Here is a 14,186-nt window from a genome sequence, read left to right as displayed (position 1 = left end):
AAAGAAAGAAAAGAAAAGAGAAGAGAAGAAAATAAAATAAAATGACCCAAAAGACTGAAATACCAGCTCCAGCTGCTTTAGGGGGAGGAGGGGGCTTCCCATGGGAGAGGAAGCACTGAAAATGGTCATAGCTTAGAGGGAGCACCCAGGCAGCAAGCTCAAGCTCCCGTTCAATCCCCAACATTACGAATCAAAAGTGGAGTCAGACAGACGGACAACCCAGAGGGAAGTTCAGACTAACAGACCTCCAAGGAAGAACATCAGGCTGATAGGTCTTCCCACAATGAAAATCTCACTGTACTTAGATGTACAGCACCCACAAGACCGCATCCTGTTTACAGTCTGCTCTGTTCTCTGTACTGGCTGGTTGTGTGTGCGAAGGTGATTCAGCCTAGAGTTACCAGAGAGGAAGGAGCCTCAGTTGAGGAAATGCCTTCATGAGATCCAACTATAAGGCATTTTCTCCATGAATAATTAATCGGGGAGGGCTCAGGCTATTGTGGGTGGTACCATCCCTGGGCTGTTGGTCCTGAGTTCTTTAAGAAAGCAGGCTGAGCAAGCCAGGGGGAGCAAGTCAGTAAGCAGCATCCCTCCATGGCCTCTGCATCAGCTCCTGCCTCCAGGATCTTTTCCCTGTTTTGAGTTCCCGTCCTGAATTCCTTTCGTAATGAACAGCAATTATGGAAGTGTAAGCCAAAGAAACCCTTTCCTCCTCTACTTGCTTTTTGGTCATGATGCGTTGTTGCAGCAATAGAAACCCTGACTAATACACTCTTCAAGTGGAGCCTCTAGTTTTGGTCTCTCTGCTCTAGATACATAATATAGATATGTCACCTTCCAGACATTACTGATGTCTTCCCACCTGGGGCATGCCCTGCCTAGAACCTGTGTGTGTTGGCCATCATTACATCTAACACCTAGCAGATGATGAACACAGTTCTCAATATGTACAGTATATTTGAAGGAAGGAAGGCAGGAAGGAAAGAATGATTGACAGGGAGGAAGAAGAGTTGATAGTGAGCCCATTGCTGAGGATTGTGGGCATCAGACCAAGATTTGTAATGGATTCGGTGGACAGTCTCCATTTATATCTTGTACATTACATAGTGGCCTGCAGTGTGCACGTGTATGCTGCAGTTTCAGAGAGAAGGCGGCAATGGCTTTCTTCTAGAAATCCAAAAGAGAATAATCCAACCATTAGAACTAACAAAAAGAACAAATCCTTTTGTGCAAATTATTCGGTCTTGGGGGCTCTGTTACTACACATTTGCCAAGCATGAATGAAATCCTAGACTCGATCCACAGTACTGCATAAAACAGAGTGCTGTAGCACATGTCTACAGTCCCAGGGAAGTGGACCAGGTCATCTTTAGTTACAGAGTTCAAGGCCAGCCCAAGATTCTGTCTCAAAACATTAACAACAATAACAAATTTAAAAAGAGAGAAAAGAAAGTCTGCACTCGTAGAGGTAACTAAGTGACCTTTTGTTACTTTGTAGACGAAGGGAAAGATTGCTCTTATAAAACCTTAAAGAAATGGTTCTCAAGGAAATGCTGGGCAGTTTCTCCTGTCCTGACCGCCTTGAACCATAAAACTAATTCAATGCTAATTTATAACTGTAATTTTGCTACTCTTATGAATCATAATGTAAATATCTTTGTTTTCCAATGGTCTTAGGTGACCTCTGTGAAAAGGTTGTGACACAAGTTGAAAACTGCTGCCTAAGAGTCCCTTACTTTGCACAAATGGAAGTCATCATGAAAATGATGCCCCTTCCCCACCCTGGAAGAGACTTTACATTCTAGGACATCAAATAAATGCAGAAAAGTGAGAGAAGATGAATATATATATATATATATATATATATATATATATATAGGTAAAAAAGGCAACATGCATTTGAATAGGAATAAAAAGAAGGAAGAAGAGGAGGAGGAGGAGAGGGGGGAGGGTATAAGGGACTTTCTGGATAGCATTTGAAATGTAAATGAAGAAAATACCTAATAAAAAAATTGGAAAAAAAAAGAAGACAAAGAAGAGGAGGAGGAGGGGGAGGAGGAAGAAGAGGAGGAAGAGGAAAAAGAGGAGAGAGAAACCCTGTCTCAAAAAAAAAAACAAAATAAATAAATAAATAAATAAATAAACTAATATAAACTAAATGTAAACATAATTATTTAAAATGACTGTGAAAAGTTTTGCCACTGGAATATGATCAGCATCAAACACTTAAGATGGTCACTTCTGCATTCAAGTGCTGTGATTTAGGACTCAAATATCCACATTTTAAAAAAATGTTAGAAGTATTTCTGATACAAGGCACGATGGCACACTCCTCTAACCCCAGCACTTAGGAGGTAAAGGACATAGATCAATAGTTCAAAGTTATCTTCAGCAATACAGCAGCAAGCTTTGGCCAGATGTGAGCACATATCCATTCTATCCCCTAAAATAAAAAAAAAAGAAAGAAAGAAAACGGGGATTGGGGGAGAAAAGGGGGACAGCAGCAGAGTGCTACCAATAGCTCTTCCCAAAGGTAAAACATTGAAGGGTTCCCGTCTGTTTGGAGAAGCTGGACTGGCAGGCCGCGACCACGGGAAGGAAGCTCATCTCTCAGTCACTCCATCCCTGGAGTTAGGCCATTCTCTCATTTCTAAGCTGTGTTTCCATCCATCCACCATGGTTTTGTCTGGGTGCCTCAAAAGAATTTGAGCAGAAGGAGAGAATGTGTTTAATTTGGAAGCATTAAACCCTGGTAGTCTATGTTTAAGGATCTAGATGTGAAAGGTGGCCCATAATTTGGCAGCTTCTAAAGAGCCATCTGATTCTGGCTATCGCCCTGAAGAGGAGGAGTTAGTTAAGCCTTTGATGCCTTCCACGGTCACTATTGAGCTGACACTGGAGGGAATTAGACTGGATGTCCCAGGGGTCTTTCTGAAGGCTTAGTAGCGAAACATGGTGAAATCTTTGGGCTACGGCCAAGCAGGAGGACGAGAAGACCTCGTTTTTATTGGACAAACTACTAAAAACCCAAATCAATTAGTCTGTATGTGTGGTTGACCTTGTTAGGCCAAGTCAGCCATTTTGATTCTGTCTGAATCGATTCTTTCCAAATCAAACCGTCCAATTTGCAGGTATGGGACTAGGAATACACTTAAGTAAGCGTTCCTACTCACATGTCAAAGAGAACAGGAATCAGACCACTTATGCAACATGGAAGTCTTGGAATCAATGTACGTTATTGCCTGTGAGTGAATAGAAACTAAATAAAGCCAAACTCAAGGAAGCATGGATATTAAAGTGATTTATGGAAATGCTGAAAATAGAAATCAGTTATCGTTGCCTGAGATCTGATAAAAGCTGGCCATTGTACCTCCTCCTACAGCCTCATAATTCCCGGATGACAGAATAATGCTTAAACCAAATGTGGACGCAGAAAGATAAGGCTAGACTTGGTGACAGTTTGGAGACCTCCATATTCCTCTTGAGATTTTTTTTTTTCACTAGTGTGTCTGGGGGTGGAGACATAGCAGCATCCGGGTCCTAGGAGATGAACACTGCTTGTTACAAAGCTGTGCTGTCTGTCTACTGAGGGTCCCATAACGACTCACGCCAGGCTGACTCTTCAAGTATGTGGTTGTATTTACTGTTGCTCAGTGCTGGAGCAAGAACAGCCGGCAGGAAGCCCAGTAGCTGCAAATTCAAGGCTGGCTCCTGAGACCTCCACCTCCTTCTCCCTCTTGCCAGCTTTATTTGCCTCTGGCATCGGTCTCCCATCCTATGATACTTTAAATTTCTTGTTGTTTGAGACAGGATGTAACACATTCAAGAATGACTTCCAACTCCTGGTTTTCCTGACTCTGCCTCCCAAGGGCTGGGATTATAAAGGTAAGCCAGCACACCTGGCCAAAATTCAACATTTCAAACGAGCTAAACCTAAACGCATGTTGTTCAGTAGAACTAAGTGTCTGCATATCATCATGCAAACATTACCACCGCCCACTCCTTCCCATACTGGAACTCCATATCTGTCCAATAGCAACTCCTCAGCTCTCTGCCTACTTCCCTACCCCAGGGTCCTGTTCGAGCACTCTCCCTCCTCCTCCTCCATTTCTTTCTTTTTTTCTTTTTGAGAGAGAGAGAGAGAGAGAGAGAGAGAGAGAGAGAGAGAGAGAGAGAGAGAGTCTCACGTAGGCAAGAATGATTTTGCATTACAGATTTTCCTGCCCCAAGATTACAGGTGTGTACCACCGCACCAGGCTGACCCTCCAACTTTCAGTCTTTGAATTTGAAAATGCATACACATACACTTATGACTCATGTGAGTGAAGGAAGGGGTGAACAAATTTCCAAATGTCGTCCTCTGACCTCTACCCACCCCTCCCCCCACCCATAGGCGAATGACTACAACAGAGAAGATCTCAAGCAATGGAGCTGCTTTGTGCAGCGGGCAGCAGTTACTGCAGAGATCGTCACTGGTCAAAATAAGGAGAATAAGTTACTAGTGAGCGCTGAGCCCTTTAATGGGACATCTGTGCCAAACCTTTGACCCACAATGCCCAGAGAACATTGAAGAAGAGAATATAGAAAGAACTTAAGAGCCGTTAGATGGGGAGGGGTGGGGTGAAATGCTTTCTTCTGGACATAGCAGGCTGTGCACTCGTGACCTCATGGGAGCCTTAGCCCCCTCTACAAGATCAAGTCCATCACCATTCAGCATGAATGGAGGTATCTCATGAAACTCCACCCCTAGCTGAGTCAATGACAGCTGCTAGGGGAAGTATTAGGAGGAGTCTGGGGGAAGTGATAAAGGGTTTACGTTGAATATAACCAGGATATGTTCCACACATATATGAAATTGCCAATGAATAAATAAAATTCTTTAAAAAGCCTCATGTAAGTAGAAGCAGGCACAAAATGCTTTCATGATTTTATTGTCTTATGTATTGACCAAGTCAGTTCTTGAGACTTGGAAACAACCAGGAAAGCTGGTTCTGTCTGTTCTTTGCTATCTTACTCTCATATTTAATACAGTCCCTGAGATCCATAGACTCCTAATAAAGATTTATGTGAATGAGTGAATGGTTCAGGATGGGGCACACTGCCATCATGGGCTAGAGTGACTTAAGACTGAACAGAGGGTTCCTGAGAACTCGTGTGTGGGGCATTGTGACTATCGAAGTAACAAGGTCCTAGGATCCCCTTACAGAGCCTGGGTCTGTACTAGACTCAGTAGAGTGAGGGTAATGGGGGCTAGACTGACACCACTGACATCATCAGTGACATCAGTGCCACCAGAGAGAAAAGCCATTGCTAAGGAGACAGACAGGAATGGCTTTGGGGTTTGAAGGGTCAGGCACAGGACTTTGAAAGGCACACCCTTACGCAAGCCCATTTATTAGTTATCAAACTACACTTGGCAAAATCCCCCCCTGCCTGGTTTTGTTTCAGTTCTTTGATACATGTTATCATGTAGCCTTGAACTCCACAGCCCGCCACCAGGGATACAGCCTGCTTTCTGTCCCAAGTGCTGAGATTTTAGGCCTTGTAGAAAGTGCTACTACACCCAGCTGACAAAATACTTAAAAAAAAAAAAAATCTTAGTACAACATTAGATTCTTTGTTATTTAGATAAGCCAGCCTAAGGAAAACCTAATAACTACCACAAAATTCTCAGTAATAAGAGGAATAAATTAAAGATTTAAATCTACCTCCAATAACTGTCATATGATATGAAAATACCTCTGATTTCTCCAAATGGCAAAACTGCAGATCCTACCAGAAATATTGCTATGAATCATTGTCTGTGTCCATGACTGGAGAAGACGCTAGTTTTTGGTTAGCATATATGTGTATTTATATTTGCTATAATTATATTAATATAACTATATTAGCAACGCACACACAAACACACATATTTTTCCAGTAAGGTGTGAATTCGACCCACAGACATCTCCATGCCTCCAAGGGGTCCATGAATTCTGGGACAGCGATGAATGGCAAGAAGGTATAGTTCAGGGTTCCATGGACTCTGGAACCATGGTTGAATGGCAAGAAGGCTCAGATGGTGACAAGTATGCTATTCAGTAGGGTGGAAAAATGGAGCTTAATGACCAAAACAGCAGCAACAAACAGTAGGTAGAGGAGTGGCACAGCCTGCTCTGTCATGACCAAAGTGGGACATCAAGATGCACAATGGACCTTCGGAATTTTTAAACATTTAGACGTTTATTTATTTGTGTATCACATGTAGGAGGGTAGGGGGCATCATGGTGTGCATGTGGAGGTCAGAGACCAACTTGCAGGAATCTACCCTCTTTTCTTCCTACCATGGAGGGTCTAAGGATTAAACTCACATCATCAAGTTTGTAAGCGCCTTTACCTCCTAAGCCCCATCTCACTGGCCAGCGTCTAAAGATCTTTATTGTTCTAGAGATTGAACCCAAGGCCGCCACCCACGCTCACAGAAATATTTTAACCACAGAGATGCCAAGTTCTAACCTGTGTTTCTAGAAATGCAGTTTGCTAGATTCCATGGGGTTTAATCGGCAGCAAGGAGGCCAGCTGGAAGGTGATGGTCATTTTGTAGGGAAGGACCCTGATTTCTGGATGCACTGTAAACTGGGGAGATGGCAATGCAGGCTGTCCGGAAGCAGAAGTGAGGAAGAGAAGCTGCTTAGAAGGAAGGATGGACATTAGTGGATGTCCTTCTGCTCCTAGATGGAAGAATCTGGCAATGCAGGAGGACCATGAGTTTCATTTCCGTTTTATCATGTTCTTAAGGTAACAGATTCCCAGGCAAGGCAGGCACAGCAGGAAGGTCCATGCCTTCAACACCAGTGCTCAGGAAGCTGAGCCAGGAAAATCACTTCAAGTTTGAGGCCAGCCTCTGTGAGTTCCAGGCTGGTCTGCACTACAATGTGATACTCTTTCTCAAAAACAAACAAACAAAACAAACATCAACAAAAGCAAAGAGAAGGACCGGAGAAGAGCCATGACATAATGACAAGACCCCTGCCATCCGCTGAGTCTTCTAATCTGTGCGACTGTCTCCCTTCTGCTGCAGCAAAGCCAAGGAAACCTGTACTCCATGGTTGTGAACCACGAGGGAGGAAGAATCGCTGAAGACTTAAAGGACTAAGAGCCAAGGAACGCTACTTGTACCAAGATATTACAGTCCATCAGTGAAGGGTGCTTATTGCTATGAATAGGTGCTTAGGGTTCAGGAGGAATCAGACAGCAGTGCATACAACTCATATACGTGGGAAAATGAATTTTAGGGATCCACAGCTGGCTCTGGAAAATGCAGAGAATTTAGCTAAGGGAGGGGTAAGGCTAAGTAATAGAAGGACAGAAGAGGTGATGAGAAGTGAGGGCAGGCGGTGAGGGACACATACACTCCTCAGTGATTGCAGAGGTGGGTCATCCATACAGAGGGGTGTAAGGGATGGGTGAGTGTGTGGGAGGGACTGTGAAAAACCCAAGGCAGGACATAGTGGCCCGTTCCCATAACTTCAGCACTCAGGAGGCAGAGGCAGAAGGATCTAGTGTTTGAGGTGAACTTGGGCTACACCGGAGATGCTGCTACGAAAGAGTGACCGGAAGGGAGTCGAAAGGGGTGCACGCGCTTGTCATTTTACAACTTGCTTGACTGCATGGTGAGCTTCAGGACATCCTGGGCCACACGAGACTCTGATAGTAAGTACGTAAATAAACCAACCAACCAACCAACCAACAAAAGGAATGTAAAGAATTTGTCGATATACAATAATACTCCTGGAAAGCATGGTCCCTAGATCAAGCATCACGTCTTGGAGGTAAACTCCAAATAGAATGCTGTGATGAGCTGCCATCGGTTTTGGAAAGAAAGGAAAGTGGGATACGTTCTACAGTCCTGGTTCTGGTTCTAAGACTGAAACAGGGAAAACGGAGGAAGGAACAAAATTAGGCGGAAGGAAGTCGAGCATTCAGTTTGGAACCTGAGGGACATTTTAATGGGAATATTAAGGAGACAGCTGGGAAGATAAGACTGGTATTCAGAGAGCTGATGAGCTTGTGAAAGATGTGTGGATTACAGTAGGATCGAAGGAATGGATGGGTCTGTGTATGTTGGGGGAGGGAGGAGAAGAGGCAGGGGAGTGGATGAAAGGGCAAAGAAACTGAGAAGAAGGAAGAAAGTTGTGGTGGGAGACTGGTTAGACAAGGGTTAAGCCTGAGCTGTACCTTGGTGGTGGTTGGGTGGGACCAGACAGCCCGAAAGGAAAGAGAAAGCAATCAGAGGTCCAAGGAGGACTTGGAACAGAAGGCATACCCACTGCCCACAGCAGCTTCCATGGGAGAGACTGTTCATAGGGAGTCATGCTAAGAGAGAGGTCAAAATAGGAACTAACCAGTGCCCCCTGAGTTCGTGTCTCTAGCAGCATAGGTAGCAGAAGATGGCCTAATCGGCCATCACTGGGAAGAGAGGCCCCTTTGTCTTGCAAACTTTATATGACCCAGCACAGGGGAATGCCAGGGCCAAGTAGTGGGAGTGGGTGGGTAGGGGAGCAGGGGCGGGGGGAGAGGGTATAGGGAACTTTCGGGATAGCATTTGAAATGTAAATAAAGAAAATAATAATAAATTTTTTTTTAAAAAAGAGAGAGAGGTCAAAATGAAGATGGGTAGGTGTCCACAAAAGGAGCAAAAGAAAGGGGCTAAGGAGCTGGATCCTTAGCACTTGGGAGGAAGAGGCAGGCAGATCTCTGAGTTCAAGGGCAGCCTGAGCTACAGAGAGAGTTTCCAAGACCACCAGGGCTACGCAGGGAAACCCTGTCATGTAAAACCAAAATAAATAAGGAGCTAGACCCCTGAGTTAGAGAAAACAGACACCTTTCAATATATGATTTTTATCTTTCACAAAAAAAAAAAAAAAAAAAAAAAAACTGGTTTTCCAAGTCTAGTGGCACTATTACTATAACGAAAAAAAAAAAATTTCTCAGCTCTTTTTTGATGTGGTACAACCTCCTCTGTGGTGCTTGACACAGCTTGAGTACCCAGCATTGGGGTTGGGTGATTCACGTGTGTTGTCTTGTTGAATCCACGTGTCTTAGTTAGGGCTTTATTGCTGTGAAAAGACACCATGTCCACAGCAACTCTTATAAAGGACAACATTTAACTGGGGCTGCCTTACAGTTTCAGAACTGCACTCCATTATCATCATGGCAGGGCGCACGGTAGTTCCCAGGCAGACAAGGTGCTAGAGAAGGAGCTGAGAGTTCTATATCTTGACCCACAGGCAGCAGAAGGGGACTGTGTGCCACACTGGGAGTAGCTTTGAGTACAGGAGACCTCAACACCCTTGACAGTGACACACTTCCTCCAACAAGGCCACACCTACTAATAATGCCACCCCCTGTGGGCCAAGCATTCAAACACACACGTGGGGGCCAAACCTATTCAAGCCACCACACCTTACAACAGTTTTCTTAGGTTGGTGTTATTATGAAAAGCATCAGAAACAAGGAGCAATAGGCTGAAAATAGTACCTTGGCCACTGTTATCAAGCTAGGAAATAAGGTAATTAAATATCTGACACAGTTAGATGTCAGACAATAGTATGTGTTTGATCCCATGTCAGGAGTCCTGCTTAGCCAGACTCGCCCCTTAAAATTCTGGGTACCTCTACAACTTTTTGAAAGTAGCTAAAAGTATTTAGATTTAAAACTGTAGCCGGGCTGGTGAGATGGCTCAGTGGGTAAGAGCGCCCGACTGCTCTTCCAAAGGTCCTGAGTTCAAATCCCAGCAACCACATGGTGGCTCACGACCATCTGTAACGAGATCTGACTCTCTCTTCTGGAGTGTCTGAAGACAGCTACAGTGTACTTACATATAATAAATAAATAAAGCTTTAAAAAAAAAAACAAAAACAAAAAACTGTAGCCATCCGTATTCAGTACAGTTGGATAATAATGGGAGTGCTGCTATCTTTTTGTGGAACAAATAGAAAGTTTTATATAGTTTTTTCTTTGCCACTGTTCTTATTGAGATACGAATTTTCCCTCACTTTCAACTCTGGTCTAGCTCTGACTTCATTGTTGATTATAATATGGTTAAAGTATTGTATATAATAGTCCTCCCATTTCTGCAGGACATATATTTTACCATCCTCAGATGTAAATTCGTGCCTGAAGCCACAAATAGTAGTGAGTTCTATGCATACTGTTTTTACCTATATGTATACACCCAGGATGAAGTTTAACCCATCCATTAGGTATCGTAAAAGATGGGCAACAAGAAATAGTAATAAAATAGAACAATTACAATCATATTCTACACCGAAGTGGTGACCAACAGGCTCGCAGCATATAAAGCATCGATCGGTAGGATGAATAAAGGAATTACTTGTTCTCTGGGTGGGATACAGTCACACAGTGTGAGATTTCATATTGTTATCTTTACAATCAAAGTCTTATGAGTTATTTCTCAAATAGTTCGTTCACTCATTCTTTTTGTACAATAGTTGGCTAATAAAGGAAACAGATTTCAGAAAATAAAACCACAAACAAAGGTGTGACTGGTGTTAACTTTCAAGATCTGAAGTGTGTTTCTTTAAGACACGATATTGGCCTTAAACTTGCAGAGATGTGCTTGCTTCAACCATTTCAAGCCATGTTAAGATTATGTACGGGTCTTGTAGAGAACCTGAGTTCAGTTCCTAGAACCCTCATCAGCTGGTTTACTGCTCATCACTTGTATCTCTAGCTCCAGGGGACCCAGTCTGGGCTTCTCTGACATGTGCACATACACACACACACACACACACACACACACACACACACACACTCCCACATAGGCACACTCCCACACACATATCCACATACATGCACAAACCCACACATAGGCCACCCCCAACACCCACATACACACATATGCATGCACACACACACACACACACACACACACGCACGCACGCACCCAAGCACAGGCACATACTCTGATCAGGTGGTAATTTCAGCAGACATCACGTGAGCACTTTATTTGAATGCTGCTCCCTCCCTCTCTGGCAATAGCTTGTCACTTGAACTCAGAGATCTGCCTGCCTCTGCCTTTTGAGGGATAGGAATAAAGCTGTGTGCTAGCTCCCACTTCCAGCTATGGAAGCACTTGAGGAGCCGAGCATTGCATGCCTGAGAACAGCATTTCTGAGCAGAGATGAGCCTTTCTGTACTTCCAGATCAACCGAGATGTGAGCGAGCCATTCCACTACCACGGACACGAGCTAGTCCACAAGCCTCTCCTGCCATAGTGAACACTTCCATGACTCAGTAGAACTAAATAGCTGTCAACGACAATAACATTAAGGCCGAGTAAAAATGGAAAAGGTCAAAAACAATGAATGCCATCTGTGAGTGCAGGTTACTGGCTAACGTTACGGCGATGCATGAGCAGAATAAGGTTCTGTTTTAACGTTTGAAGCTAGTACTGGAAACTGCATTTCTGGTTTGCTCCCCTTTACTTGCAACAACCTCTGAGGAAGTTTACAGTGACACAAATGTAACAGGAGGATAAAAATATAAGATTCGAGGCTCAGCCAGTGTCAGCGACTGCTAAACTATTTGTAAAGGTTTGCTGAATTTGTTCACCGAGTTTCACCTGCAAATGTAGCTCTGAGTTTCCTGTAACTGGGACAAACCTCAGGGATTGTTTCATGCTAAATGCGGTTCTCTTCAAAAAAGATCCCCCTCCATTCCACTGCTGAATTCTGTGGTCACCTCTCAGGGTAAACCACGGGAGAGACCGTTGCTTTACAAATGTGCCACACCAGAGCTTAACACAAACCGCTTTTAACTTTTGTGTGGATTTAGATCTTCTCCCTTAAGGATAGAATGACGTCATTTCTAATTCTTTTTATTTCAACAACTGTTTATTAACAAACCTTCTAGAGCCAGGACCAGAAGGTATATTGATAATTGAAAGAGAAAAAAAAAAAGATTCCTGCTGTCATACAAATTATAGTTTGAGGGGGTGTTAATTACCCCTTAATTGGTGCTGAGGTCATCAATTAAAAAAAAAAAAAAACACATGGATCACTGTCTTAGTTAGGGTTTCTATTGCTGTGAGGAAACACCATAATCAGTAAGAGAGGAAAGGGTTTATTGATTTGGCTTACACTTTCAGATCTTAGTCCATCATTGGAAGAAGTCAGGACAGGAACTCAAGCAGGGCAGGAACCTAGATAGAGGCAGGAACTGATGCAGAAGCCATGGAGGGATGGTGCTTACTGGCTTGCTCAGCTGGCTCTCTCTAAGAACCCAGGACCACCAGCCCAGGGATGGCACCATCCATTATGGGCTTCACTCTCCACCGCTGATAACTAAGTGAGAAGATGCCTTACAGATGGATCTCATGGAGGCCTTTCCTCAACTGAGGCTCCTTCCTTTTTGATGACTCTAGTTTGTGTCATGTGGATGCACAAAAGCAGCCAGTACACTCACAATCCTATGTGATTCAACTTCCAGGGGGAATCTGACCTCCCTGGGCACCAGACACACATGTGATGAATTGATATAGATGTAGGCCAAAAACAAAATAAATAAATAAATAGTGGGGCAGTGGTGGCGCACACCTTTTGTCTCAGCACTATGGAGGTTGAAGCAGGTAGATCTATTGAGTTCTAAGTTCAAGGCCAGTCTAGTCTACAGAGTGAATTCCAGGACAGCTAAGGCTACATAGAAAAGCCCTTTCACAAAAATCTAAAACTGATAAATAAACAAAGAAAATAAAAATAAACAAAAGAGTCAATAAGAGTGATTATAAAATGTCGGATGCCGTAAGAAAATACACAGAGCTGTAAAGAGTATATATCAGGAAGAAACAGACTGAGTTCCTGAAGGACTAGGGTTGGGGGACAGTAAAGGACACTGAAAATTCATTGCTTATGTCTTTATTCCTATCACGGTGCCTAACAAATTCTGAACTCATGCTGGCTGGCTGATACTGAGAATATCAAGAAGAAGAACAGGACAACTTTAAAATATTTTTGAAAGGAGAGGAAATTGGAACCTTCCTTCTTGGGTAGATTTGAAGCTATCATTTGTGAGTAGCTCCTTGAAGAAGGGAAACACCAGGATTGGGTATTTCTGGGCCAGGAATGTAGCTTAGCCCTCGGCTAGTGTGTGCAAGGCCCTGGGTCTGATTCCCAGCACGGTGGACAAAAGAAACAAGAGGAAGACATTTTTATTCCTCTGATTTGTGGAAAGAGTGAAATATATCTTATCAGAGGTAACTGCCAGGCTATATCATGAAAAAAAAATTACAGCCTAACATTTCACATCATTGAGATTAGTTCTGAATTTCAAATGACAAATTCTACAAATTCACTTTATGCTGGATGCCTGAGGATTGGGCGTGGTTTCCTCACCAATGGAGAAAAGGTGCAGGTCCATCTGAGTAAGCAGACAAATAAATTAGATATGGCTGCCCTGACACGGAGACCTATGATTGAGACCTACAGCTAGCCCTATGCACAATGAGTGCCTGGGCCCACTTGTTGCAGCCTAATGTTTAATATTTCAGGTCAAGTGGCTAAGTGGGAAAGCAACATGTTAAGTTCATTTACCGTTTGCTCTGACTTAATTAGCTGTAAGTTTTCACAAACGTCAGCTTAGGTGCCTCTGAACCACCCGGCCCTGTGCGTTTTACTGTATAGCATTTAAGCACACCCCTTCCTCCGACCGGTAACTCAGCTCGTTCAGGGGTCTGGGAGATGATAGACAGAGTTCATTAGCTCTGGGCTGGCCTGAGATTTTGTCTGGAGAGCAGATGAGTCTCAAACTCATGAAGATCTGCCTGCCTCTGCCTCCCAGGTGCTGAAAATAAAGGCGAAGGCCACCACAACAGCTAAATTTGGCACAGGGCCCACCCGTTACGTTTCAAATTTCTGTCCTCTATAAATATATTCTAAATATAAATCAATGGCTTCGATGATCTTGGTATTTCCAGAACCTAAAGGTTCTTCTTCCACTTGGCTGCTGACTCGCTTCACTCAGATATTCCTCATCTCTGATGCTCTGAAGCCCCCGTCGGGGTGCATCACTTCTGTGACTTCCTTCCCTTGCCTTGCTATAAGCTAATCTTATAGGGAGGGCGGGGGACAGATGGGGAGGAGGAGGAGGAGGAAGAGGAGGAGGAAGAGGAGGAGGAAGAGGGG

General features: G+C 43.7%; 1 protein-coding gene across 1 annotated transcript in view; it reads right to left on the bottom strand.

Moving 5' to 3' along the window:
- Nucleotides 1–14,186, bottom strand: part of Sgk1 (serum/glucocorticoid regulated kinase 1) — a 115,292-nt gene that overhangs the window by 91,289 nt on the left and 9,817 nt on the right. The window lies entirely within an intron of this gene.

This window comes from Mus pahari, chromosome 21, assembly GCF_900095145.1.
Source record: "Mus pahari chromosome 21, PAHARI_EIJ_v1.1, whole genome shotgun sequence".
NCBI classification, from domain to species: domain Eukaryota; kingdom Metazoa; phylum Chordata; class Mammalia; order Rodentia; family Muridae; genus Mus; species Mus pahari.
The sequence above is the reverse complement of the archived record's forward strand: the minus strand, read 5'-3'. Positions and strand labels throughout refer to the sequence as shown.